Below are 13,010 nucleotides of genomic sequence, written 5' to 3'. Positions count from 1 at the left end.
AAAGTCGAATGGGTATTCCATCTACTGTTGACAACATTCTGCTACATAAGGTGCCATTTTTCTGTCGTGTACATTTGCACCTAATACTTGAGCATTTCTATCTCTAAATATACAGGTCTTTGTGCATTTATTCACATCACAGGCAAATGTGTAGTTTACATTGAGCTAATTTACATGGTGTCTGTCTATTCGTATATTTATTGATCTATCCATTGTAGTTCTAGTCTTATCCTTTGAGAAAAACATTAAGGGGCATATTTATGAGTGTGGTTGCATCGCGCTTCCACTACGCACATTGTTGCTATTGTGACGCAAGCCCAAAATCTGATATATGAATCCATGCATGGCCACAATTCGCTGCATCGTGTTACTCTGCACCATTGAGGCATTCCATGGGTGTTGCATGCGTATTCCCATGCAACATCCATGGACGTTGATGCATTCCCAGATTCACCAAAAGTGATATACCTGGGAATGCGCCAAAATGCTACACCTTCCCAGGTAAGGCATAACGGGGAGAAATATATATTTTTTTTCTCTCTTCGTTACTTCCTCTTTCTATGTGGGCTGCATTCTGTAGCACACATAGAAAGAGGAAAATGCCTCAGGGGATTATTTATGAGCAGGAAGTTGCCCCTTCCTGCACAAAAACAATCCTCCTTATAACGCAAATACCCTTGCACCATAGTGCAATGGTGCCTGCCTTCGTGCTAGGCCGGCAAAATGGTGCCAGCGCAGAAACAAAGGCAAGAATGAGTCGTATTCTTTTAAATAAGGCACATTCCTGCCCTTTCCCTATCACACAAAGCAGCAAGGTGACATGTTGGCTTTGCTATAAGTATCGGCCTAACAATTTGCAGGTCTGAGAGTGAGTTATGTCTGAGGAACAGGCAATTGTGCTAGCCCTTTAAACTAGCAAACATATTTAGCACCTCCCTTTCACTTACTATGAGGATCAAAGGTGGATCTTTCCCTTGGAAGATCGTTTTTTTTTAAATTATTTTTTATTGGAAGAGTTCATACAGCCAACAAACCAGATTTCATTAAAACATTACATCATGATGGTCAACAGAAAAAAAGTATTTACAAATGCCAGATACAGCAGAAATAGGGTGCATCAAAGCCAATGGAAAGCCATGCATTGCATATTGTCCCGGATATCGTATTGATTAATTTCTAATATGATACTTTTTTCCCCATACAGAATAAAGAAAACTCCCCTCTTATCACCCCACCTATCCTAGCACCCCCCATTGTCTCTGAAATTTGTTGTGCGTTCTAGACCTTAATGCATAGCGGTATTCTAATCCCTTAATGTTTTACATTTTAAGACTGCCGTTGTTGGAAAGTAGGAATCACTTCTGACCTCCAGTTTTGGAGAATTATTGATCACGCTACTAAGGAAATTATAAATATTTTTTTTTCTGCAGTGGTTCTATTTTGACATCGGGAGAATACCCCAAAACCGTTGACTGAACATACATTAAATGTGTGTTTCCAATGTATGGAGGAAATATTCCTGAATCTCAACCCAAAACTGATTTATTTTTAGGTAGCCCCAGATGATGTGTGTCCAGTTGCCCCACCCCCTCTACTGAGCACCTAAAACAACTTTCAAATATTTGGGGGCTAATTGTGTGCAAAAAGCTGGGGTTCTATTGAGCAACCATTTTGTGTAGAATTGCATTCGATGGAAATTTGCCCCTTCATTAAAGAAAAATGTAACTGATCTTATTCCAGGTCTCTATCAACATCTAGAGGCCCTCTTTGGACTGCCAATTATCACAAGCCTTCAACAATGCCTCATTGCCCTTCTTTTGTCTCATCAGGTTACCCAGCAAATAATGGAACTGTGCGTTCTAGTCTCTATGAAATCTTTAACCAGATCCAAACTTGTCAAGATTCTTCTATGATCCAGTTCATGCAAAAAATATCTTATCCTAATAAAGGACCATTCCATCATTATTTTATGGCGCCTAAAAGCAGGCTCAACTTTAGTCTAATCTTTCCAGGAGTCTAGACTTAGAAAATCTGAGATATTTCTAAATCCATTACTCTCCCATCTAGAGGTTTTTCTTTTTATCTAATACAGTGTTGGGTGGTAACTTTTGAAAGTGTTGGGGTCGAAAACATTTGGGATGAGTGCCCTGTAGCGAGCAAGTGAGCCCAACAGTCATAAGGGGGTAAATAGTGAATTTTGAAGCAGATTTGAGAAAGCAAGAAGTTTAATAGACTAAATAAAATGTTTCAATTCTGACATTGTGATATTGTGAATTAAACATTAATGAAGGCTTTGGAAGGGGTAGTGGTAGTCAGAGTGTCTTAATCATGCCAATTATGCTCATCCTACGTTAGACATGTGCACCCTTTTCTCTCCACATCTTGTCCATCTGCATATCTTACCATCTTCAGAAGCCTCCTTTCTCTGACTCCTGAATGCACTTCCTCGCATCACCTTCACTTCACTATCCCCAAACACACTACACACCCACTCATCTGTAATCAACTTATTTTCATTTACTTTTGTCTTCACACTATTTTGCCAACTGTGTACCTCCTTCACACACAGTTGCAGAGAACACAATTGCAACTGGAGTAAGTGACCATTGCTCTGTAATACAGCTAATATTCAAGTAAGCATTTACAGTGAACTGCATTTACCATTTTGCGTAGGGGAGAACTGTGCTGGGAGGTGAGGCTGTGTGCTCCCACCCCTTCTATATTTATTGAATTTTTATGTGACTTTTATTAACACATTGGTACTGTGCATGTATCTTCCTCTGCTGCTGCAGTTGAGAGGCAGAGCAGTTATTCAGATGGGAGTGTGAAGTGGCAGTGAGTGTGCTATAAGGAAAGACATCTTGTAATGGTTTGTTCAGCCCCAATTAACACACAAATAAATCATGTCACGAATGAACTCTTGGAACTGTGCGGCCCGATCAGTAACCATCAGCATTGCCTGGCAATGGTGCAGAGACAGAATATTGAGTAAAAAATATCACGTTGCATAAATATTGAGTCATTAATATTGTGGGGCAGAAATATCGACGTCAAGAATATCGACTTAAGGTATGTAATATCGATTTTAAAAATATTAAAGTATTTATTATAATTTGCAAAAATATAGTTGTTAAAAATATAGTTTTTTAAATTAATGTTATGTATTTTAGTACATATTTTATATGTATGTAATATATGTTTTTTTGTATAAGAACTGTTTGTATTTTTAATATATGTGTTGCATTTTTGGTAGGTATTAAATTTTTTTAATTTGAATTTTGAGTTTTTAGTTCCGTAGTGGGTTGTGGGCTTAATAGGGGAATAGAGTGGGATTTAATTTAATTATATTACATTTATTGATTATTTTTTTATTCAGATTTGTTTAATTGAGATGCCATAGTGTTAAATGTGTAAAGTAATTTATTATTAATGAATTTGTAATTGGTTGTTAATTAATTTTAATTAATTAATTGGTAATTAATTATGGTAGTTGTGTAATCAATTTTAGGTGTGTGTTGTGGTGTTTATAGGTGTAGAGGGTGGGAAGTAATTTATTTTTCATTTATGTATTCATAATTAGTTGTTAATGAATGTTAATTAATTTATTGGTAATTCATTTTGGTAATGGTGTAATTAATTTTAGGTGAGTGTTGTGGTGTTTATAGGTGTAAAGGGTGAGAAGGGTGGGAAGTAATTTATTTTTAATTGATGAATTCATAATTGGCTGTTAATTAATTTTACATAATTTATTGGTAATTAATTATGGTAATTCTGTAATTAAGTTTAGGTGTGTGTTGCGGTGTTTATAGTAGTAAAGGGTGGGAAGTTAGTTGTGTTTAATTAAGTAATATATTGTTGTTAATTATGTAAATTATTTGATATTTAGTTTGGGGATTTGTTTATTTTGTTTGTGTTGTTTTTACTTTTAAAGGGTTAAAGGGTGGGTTTTAAATACATTTTAATTATTTAATTATTAGTTGTTAATAGTAATAGTTTTTAATTTGAAAATAGGTTTTAATTGTGGTTTATTATATTATAGTTTAATTTAGGTATGTGTTGTGGATATTATAGTGTTAAAGTGTGAGTAGTCAATTAATGTTTATTCGTTTTTTTATCAATAATTTTGTAATTCATTATTAATTATGTTAATTATGGAAATACCTTTTATAAAAAAAATTGAAGTCTTTTGTTATTGGTGTGGTGCTATAGGGTAGGAAATAAAATAAATAAATGTATGTTTTTGTTAAAAAAAATGTTTGTAAATATGTTATACTTTAAAAGAATAATTGTTTTTATATGTATTCATTATTTTATTTTATATAATGTTTGTTGATTTTTGTTATATGTAATTAATATTATATGTGATTTTAATATGTTTACTATTTTTTATTTTTAAAATATTGTTTATTTATTATGATAATTGTTTTAGCCCCTTGAATGCTCATGACGAGCTCAGCTCGTCATGAGCCGTGGAACGCTCGCATGCGGGGATAATTCCCCTGCTGTGCTGAGCGTTCCACGGGAACGGGTGTGGCCGTGACGAGCTGAGCTCGTCATGAGCCACGGAGCGCCGTGCCTCATGACGAGCTCAGCTCGTCATGAGCATGTGAGCGCTGCACGCGCCACCCTCCCCCCCAACACAGCGGGGGAATATCCCCCGCAGCGAAGGGGTTCGTTTTTAATATTTCTGTGTGAATAGTATTTTTGTTTTTCCGCTATCCAAAACTTTCCTTAATGTTGCACTCACTGGACTGGGAATAGTAATTATTTCCCCTCCACTATCCAACACTTTCCCTACTGTTTCTCTTACTGTAGTTGGAATAGTCATTTTTACCCCTCCGCTATCCAACACTTTCCCGACTGTTGCACTCACTGGAGTTGGAAGAGTAAATGTAATTCCTCACCTATCCAACACTTACCCTAGTTTTGCACTCATTGGAGTGGGAATAGTTATTTTTATAACTTTGCTATCCAACAGTTTCCCTACTATTGTACTGATTGTATTGGGATATTTAAGTTAAAATATTTTACTAATAGTTTACTGTTTACATTTATTATAGATTTTAGTTTTTTTAATATTTTAAATCATGAATATATATTTTTATTTTTTATATTATTTTAAACTTTTAACATAAATTAAAACTAATAGTTTATTAATTGTTTTAAAGTAAATAATTAGGGGGCGTGGCCAAGATGGCAGACGAGTGAGACGTACATCGGAGTGTCTTCGGCGCCACCGGCATAAAGCATCGTATTTCTGCCCGGGCCAGGTTTTTTTTATAAAACAAGCACACCGGCGGTTTGGTGCATCCCGCTTGCCCTTTGAGCCGGATCTGCAGAACCGTGCAGGGAAGAAGTCTCGCTGGACAAAGGAGGAGCGCCAGGGCTCGCGGCTCGATAGAGCCCCAGGCCGCTGCTGTCCGGCCACGGGTGAAACATCAGAGACCTCGGAGGAGTTGGAGAGCTGAACTCGACAGATTGCGGGTGCAGAAAAGGAGAGTGCGATATTGGCACCCAGGCACAGAACCCTTTCGCGCTACAAGCTACGCACGCCCGGATAGTGAGTGAGGGCTGGGACAATCTGCCGGGCCGCATCCGCTCCTGGCCTGAGGGCCTGGCGGTAGAGGAGAGAAACCCTTAAGTGCTGGAGGAGGGCATCTGGTGAGTCAGTGTGGTGAGGACTGGGCGCTGCGTGGCGGACTGGCACAGTGCTTGGCTCTTCCCGGCTCCCCCGAGACATGGTGGAAGCAGTGGAGGAGCACTGACAGCACAGGCATAAGCGGAACCCCTCCCCCCGAAGGGAGTGGTGAGTCTGGGGTGGAGCCTACCCCAACAGAATAGCCTTCCAGGGACCACCCACTGCGCTTACTAAGGAGCAAGCTGGTGAAGATGAAGGCTGGGTGCCCGGCGGAGAGGGGGAAGAATTGATAGTTACAGGCGGCACTACAAGAACTTTGGGTGACCCGGTGGGCCTTCTTGACTTTAAGTCGAAGTAGGGCCTCCTAAAGGGCCCTTCATGGTCTAACACAGGGCCTGAATAGCTCGAAGTCCTTAGAACACTTGAGCCATGTAAAGATTCAGCAACACAGAGCAAAGGGGCAAGAGACAGCGGAGTGTTCCTCATGAGCTGCAGCTATGCCATACTGCGACCTACGAATCCTGGTGAGAGGAGCACTAGCTGAGCAGGCACACAGAGCACATATACCCCTGCACAATATACACAGGTGAACTGCGGGGTATAGTAGAAGACGTTACCCCGAGGGAAGGTTGTACAATTGATCCAACTCCTCTGGGAGCGCCCCTTTTCTAATCACTGGATGGGGCTGGCACAAAGAGGGAAACAACACAACCTGCGGAGGGGTCGAAGGGGAAGAAATTGTGGTCTAAGAACAGCACCTGCTGCCCCCGAAACCACAGTAGCATACGCTGCAACACGCACAGTGCCCATGGTGATGGCCATGATCAAAAAAGACCATTTGGCGAAGGACATGTTAAAGAAGCAATCATTGGCTGGAACCCCTGCAAGCAGCTCGGTGGGGGACAAAGAGCATAAAGATGGGGTAGAAGCTCCCGATGCTCCGGTGACCGAGGTCTTTATGACTTCGCTTTTCACCTCTCTTTGTGAAGACTTCCTGGTCATGCAATCCCAGTTATCAGCGGACCTCAAAGATGTACAAAAAGACCTAGACGAAGTAGGAGACAGGGTTACATCCTTGGAAGAAAGGGAAACATGCAGAGATGAAGAGCTAGAGATGATGCAGCAAGAGATCCTGCGACAAAGGTAGCAGCATATCGATTTGCAGAGGGCCGCTGAGGATCTAGAAAATCGCTCAAAGAGAAACTACCTGCACATGCAGGGAGTACCATCGTAAGCGAAATGGGATGACATTCTAATGTACGTCCTTGTTCTCTTCAGACATGTGTTGGGAGACAAGGGTCCCTCGGATATACAGATCGACAGGGTGCATCGAGTAGGACTGTCCTAAAGCAATAAAGCACCCCTGGCAGATATTTTGGTGTGCATAAATTAATTCTAGATTAAAGAGACTATCATCCGACAAGCGAGGAACGCCCACCCAGTGCAGTTCAGGGGCCATACGTTGCTCTTCAGGATCTCTCCTTAACAACACTATTCAAGCGCAGAGAATTCTGACCTGTTACCACGCACCTTAGAGAAAAAGGCATCTTGTACTCATGGTGACATCCTTTTGGCATTATATTCAGACCCGAAGACAAGCTGTGGCAGATCAAATCCATTAAAGAGGCCCGCGAGGTGCTGGGCCTCAGTACGGAGGCCTCCCAGGAATACAGCAGCAGACGCAGGAGGAGGGACACCATTAAAGACTCTTGTTGGCACAAGATCTGGAAGGCCCCGGCCAGCTACAAGCCAGATCTCGAAATGATAGGAAACAAGAGAAAAGCAATGATTGAAGCTCTGGCCAGTTCACCAGAACGTCCAGCCTCCCCCTGACCGGTTCCACTGGGGCCCCGGGAGCTCTTGGGCAGGTTGGCGCCAGAGGACACCCCCCTGGCAAGTCAGTTCCTCTCTTTTCTTTTCGAGTCAACTAGGTAGCTCGAGATACCTCTTCGCCAAAAAAGAAAGAAACCGGCTCATTCCACCCGAAAATCCTTTTAGATTGGAAGAACTGTCGCCTGCTGCGTTACAAATGTTTGTTAGTTTATGTTGGGAAAAGTCTTATTGGGGTTTGTTTGGTATGGGGTTTTATTTATGTTCACATTCTCCTCCGCACCAAGGTCTGATAGTATGGTATAGAGGGCACGGTAGAGGCTATGATGACTCATTTAGAGTTAGCACCATGCAGGGCTTAGGAGGATCCAAGGGACAGTGCAAAGCAACTGCTCCATCTCATGGGTGTCATACACCAATCACAGAAAGAGGCGATATTCCTCTCTATCGACACTGAAAAAGCATTTGACCTGGTGCGGTGGTCTTACCTTTTTGACACCCTACAGCACTTTGGGTTTGGAGAGAGCTTCATCAAGTCGGTTAGTTGCATATATAATTCTCCACAAGCCTTTGTTTGAGTTAATGGAGAGTCCTCTAACAAATTTCCCATAGCAAGAGGTACCCGCCAAAAGGTACCTGAAAGCAATTTGCTCTTTGCAACTAGCCATTAATAGATTTGTCTGGGGCGGTAATAAACCATGTGTAGTCCTTGCACGTATTGCATGGTCGAGACGGGAAGGAGGAGTGGGCCTGCCTTTAATTCACAGATACCTACAGGCGGCACCTCTACGTTATATTCTGGAATGGAACCGGCCATTATCAGAAAAACACTGGTCCTTTATGGATCTGTTGCAGTAGTCAACAACTGGAGGGAGATATGGCTCCCGCGTAAACACAGTGCTTGGGTATTATATTCCTCTCCAGTGACAATACTTACAATGAGAGCGTCGGATAAAGTGGCATGCACCAAGAACTGGACGACATTTCCCTCCCCGATGACTCCAATTAAGGGGAATCCCGACTTCCCTCCAGGACGTAACTCAACAGTATTTGACAGGTGGTGGGAACAAGGTTGTAAACGCATAGGGTCTTTATATGATCCAGAAGGTTTGATCCCATTTGATCAATTAAAACAGGACTACAACCTCCCCGAGACAGACGAGTTTCAGTATCTGCAACTACACCCTTGGGTCACGGGCCAACATACCAGGAGGCGGTCTTGAGGAATTTAATGGGGTTTGAGAAATGACTGGTACAAAAACAGGATGACAAACACCTTATATCAGAACTCTATGCGCTGCTGACGGGGGGCCAGAACGGTGACAAGAGCAAAGGGCAGAAGCGCTGGGAGGAAGAGTTGGGACAAGCTCTGTCTGACAATTAGTGGGAGGACATCCACTATAGAGCACACAGCACATAACACTGCAGGGTCAGAGTCAGCATATAAAGTACTATCTTACTGGTACCTTACTCCGGCGGCATTCATAGCTGGGATAAGGGCAGATCCGAAAAATGCTGGTGAGGGTGCGGTCAGACAGGTTCCCTGGTTCACTTATTATGACAATGCCCGAAACTAGAACCCTTCTGGGAGGCAGTCCTTGATGACATAGATAAAGCATTCAGGACCTCAATCCCGCGCTTCCCAGGGTACACGCTCCTAGGCCTATCAAATCCACTGCAATTTCCTTGCGCTCCCTAAGGGGCAGACAGGTGGCCCTTGCGCTATTAGCTGCGCCACAAGTAATTTTAGCTAGGTGAGGCATGCCAACTGTTCTGGATCATTTGGCTTGGCTACAGAAGCTTTGGCTAGCCCTAGCCATGGAACAAATGTCCACGGTGGCAGATCATAAAGAAGAGAACTATGCGGATCCATGGTCTCCATTCACCCAGATGCTATCAACTGAGTTTCGGGAGGTCACCTGCCCACAATACCTACGAATCTTGCAACTCCTTCCTTCCTGAGGGGAATAGTGCTGAAGTTTACCTGTGCAACACACTTGTACTCAGCCCCTATACCCGGATTAGAATTGTTGGCCCGAGTAACATGGCTGGACCATTGTAGGGCTGGTGCGGAAGAGGTGAGGGAGGGAAGGGAGGGGGGAGGTAAAGGGCTTTTGAGTATTTTTTATGTTGATTTGCTATTTTTCTTTTGTTCTCCGTTAAGATATGTGTTAGCGCTGCCGGCCTCAGGGTTGAAGGCACAAAGCAGTGTATGAGATATGGATCGATTAATAAATAGAATGGTTCTATAAAGTAAATAAATATTGTATAAATTATTATGTTTGTGTGTTTATTTTTTTTGTAAGTTTATTTGTTATCTTTTATTAAAATGTATATTAAATGTATTTTCTTTTCTTAATATTATATTTAATATTTAATTTATTTAATATATATTAGAACATTGGAATGTGGAGCACTCTATTGAATACAATGGAGTGCACCGAGCTTCTACGGGCCGGTAAAAGCCCGCAAAGCAACGTTCCAAAGTTGTTTCACAAAGGCCTCTGGGGATTTAATCCCCCTCGGGCTCCGAGAGGCCTTTGTTTTATTTGTTAGAACATTGTGCCCTCTAGTGGCAGAATGTTCTAATAGCCTTATAGCCCTCTGTAGCTGGGCTATACCGGCTATTAAGTCCTGCTCCCTCAAAAGTCACAAGCCTTTACCGCTGGAGCAGGCCATTAATTGCTGGTATAGCCCACTACGGCGGGCTAGAAGGCTATATTATTTTATTTTATATTTATATAAAACTCGATATTTTATACATCTATATTTTTTACATCAAACATTTTTGAGTTAACATTTTTGTACTTACCTGTTTAAGTATAGGAGTCGATATTTTGGTTGTCTATATTTTTAAGTCAATATTTTTAACACCAATATTTTTTACATCGATGTTGTGTCAGTGAACCCCTAGCAATGTCCAGCTGTCTTCTATGAGCCGGAGGCGGCTTAGAGTTCATTGTGTATATGTCCCTTTTCAAAAGCAGCAGGGATCTGAGAAAGATTGCTTACACTGGGGCCCTCTGAAGTGGTAGGTGCTGCTTAGAAGTGTTAAGCTGTAATCAATAACATTGTGTTGCTTCAATGAGAAAAAAACACAAAGCTTGACAGTGAAACACCTGCCTGGCTATGCTTCTGTTTTTAGGTCTCGCGACCTATCGATGTGCGCAAGCGCATCGAGCGGAGCGAGAATTCATGTCGGCAAAACACAAGTCAAACCAAAGGGCTTTCAGCCCCGCGGTTTTCATGAAGTTCACGTGAACAAGCACGCGCATCGCATGCAAGCCCAGCCTCTCCCGCCCCCATCCGGCATCAGGCTTCTCCTCCCCTAGCAGCACTCCTCCCACACCAGCAACTCCCCCCTCCCACACCAGCACCTCCCCTTTCTCTCCACGCAATCACAGCCTCCCCCTCCCACACCAGCACCTCCCCCCTCCCACACCAGCACCTCCCCTCTCTTTCCACGCAATCACAGCCTCCCCCTCCCACACCAGCACCTCCCCCCTCCCACACCAGCACCTCCCCTCTCTCTCCACGCAATCACAGCCTCCCCCTCCCACACCAGCACCTCCCCTCTCTCTCCACGCAATCACAGCCATGCTGCACTGCCGAGCCTGGGCTTTTCCAGCTCTTCCCTCCCACTCTCTCACTCTCCCGCCCCAACCCGACTAGTTCTTGTTCTGAACTGCAGATGTACGAAGCGCCGAGCCAACTGCACAGAAAGAGCCAGTCTCTTTGAATAACAGTCAAAAAGAGCCACGAATGAAAAACAGATCCCTTGAGTCATCTGATCACGTGCAGACGAATGACCACTTTGGTTTCAATGACCTCGCTTTTTTTTTTTGGTTCTTGTTTGTGCGTAAATATTTGAAACAAAACAATGAAGCAATGGGAAATGGGGGAGAATTCATGTGCTCCATCGGATAGTCAAACCACCGCTTTTTTCCGTGGCGTTTTCTTCAAGTGCACGTACAGGCACGCGCATTTGGCCCATACACTTTCATGGCCATCTGTTCCTGTTCCTAATGGCCCTCCCCCCTCCCCCAGCACAGAGCGCGCATCGCGGCCGCACAGCACATCAAAGGGCTTCTCCCAGCGTGTGCTGTGCGGCTTCTCCTCCCCTAATTATGTGGCCGGCCGTACTTGTGTTTCCTGGCCGCTTCCCGGCCGATCAACTTGTATCAGTTTGCTTACATTACCATGGTTTAAGGCACACATAATTTCCTGTATCATGCCTTGCACTCCCTACCTTCTCGGCACATTCTTTGCACTTGTAATCATAGCAAACAAGGCTACTTTCGGATCAGCTATGGTCAGACAGCTATCTTCTTCGCTGTCCTTGTTTTCGACGTTTTATGTTCTCTTCCTAAGCCTTACATCAGTGACGGCCCTTCGCTAGCCTTGCACACCAAAGCCTGTGATGTCACTTATATCACAGTTGCTTGAACTACATTACCTACCCATGCCACCTGAATTTGGCACACATTTTATATTCTCTTGCTGGACATCTCATGCCGTATCGTTATTTTTACTCCTCAATTTCCACACCTGGCATTAGTTTCTTTTCATGCCTTGCACCATTTTGTCATGCTTTACTCTACTCATGCCTTGCAAGCCCTGAACCTATTATCTTCCCTACCCAATCTTTCCACCTGATATCTTCACATGCCATATACCTGTATTCTCCTCCTATGCATATGCACCCGTTATCGTCTCTCACATCAGGAAGGTTTTGTTTCCCATGCCTGCTCCTTGCATCAATCTCATGCTCTGCACCTGAAATGTCACATCAAAGGCTCTGTGCCACTTTCACCCACACAGCAACACTTACAGACACACAACGCCACTCACACCCACGCAAGCCCACTATCATCCACGCAACACCACACTCAACCACGCAACGCCACTCACCCAAGCAACACCACTCACACACGCAACGCCACTCATCCACGCAACCCCTCTCATACTCATCCACGCAACCCCACTCATCCACGCAACGCCACTCATCCACGCAACGCCACTCACCCAAGCAACACCACTCACACACGCAACACAACTCACCCACGCAACGCCACTCACACACGCAACGCCACTCACACACGCAACGCCACTCACCCACGCAACGCCACTCACCCACGCAACGCCACTCACACACACTACGCCACTCACACACACTACGCCACTCGCACACGCAATGCCACTCACACACGCAACGCCACTCACACACGCAACGCCACTCACAAACGCAACGCCACTCACACACGCAACGCCACTCACACACGCAACGCCACTCACACACGCAACGCCACTCACCCACGCAACGCCACTCACACACACTACGCCACTCACACACACTACGCCACTCACACACGCAATGCCACTCACACACGCAACGCCACTCACACACGCAATGCCACTCACACACGCAACGCCACTCACACACGCAACGCCACTCACACACACAACGCCACTCACACACGCAACGCCACTCACAAAACCAATAGCTCCAACTTTCCTACTGCGAGACCTATTGGCAACGCCA

General features: G+C 43.9%; 1 protein-coding gene across 2 annotated transcripts in view; it reads right to left on the bottom strand.

Moving 5' to 3' along the window:
• GIMD1 (GIMAP family P-loop NTPase domain containing 1) overlaps nucleotides 1-13,010 on the bottom strand; it is a 104,484-nt gene that overhangs the window by 50,326 nt on the left and 41,148 nt on the right. The gene's annotated exons all lie outside the window — the stretch shown is intronic.

This window comes from Lissotriton vulgaris, chromosome 3_1, assembly GCF_964263255.1.
Source record: "Lissotriton vulgaris chromosome 3_1, aLisVul1.2, whole genome shotgun sequence".
Lineage (NCBI taxonomy): Eukaryota > Metazoa > Chordata > Amphibia > Caudata > Salamandridae > Lissotriton > Lissotriton vulgaris.
The sequence above is the reverse complement of the archived record's forward strand: the minus strand, read 5'-3'. Positions and strand labels throughout refer to the sequence as shown.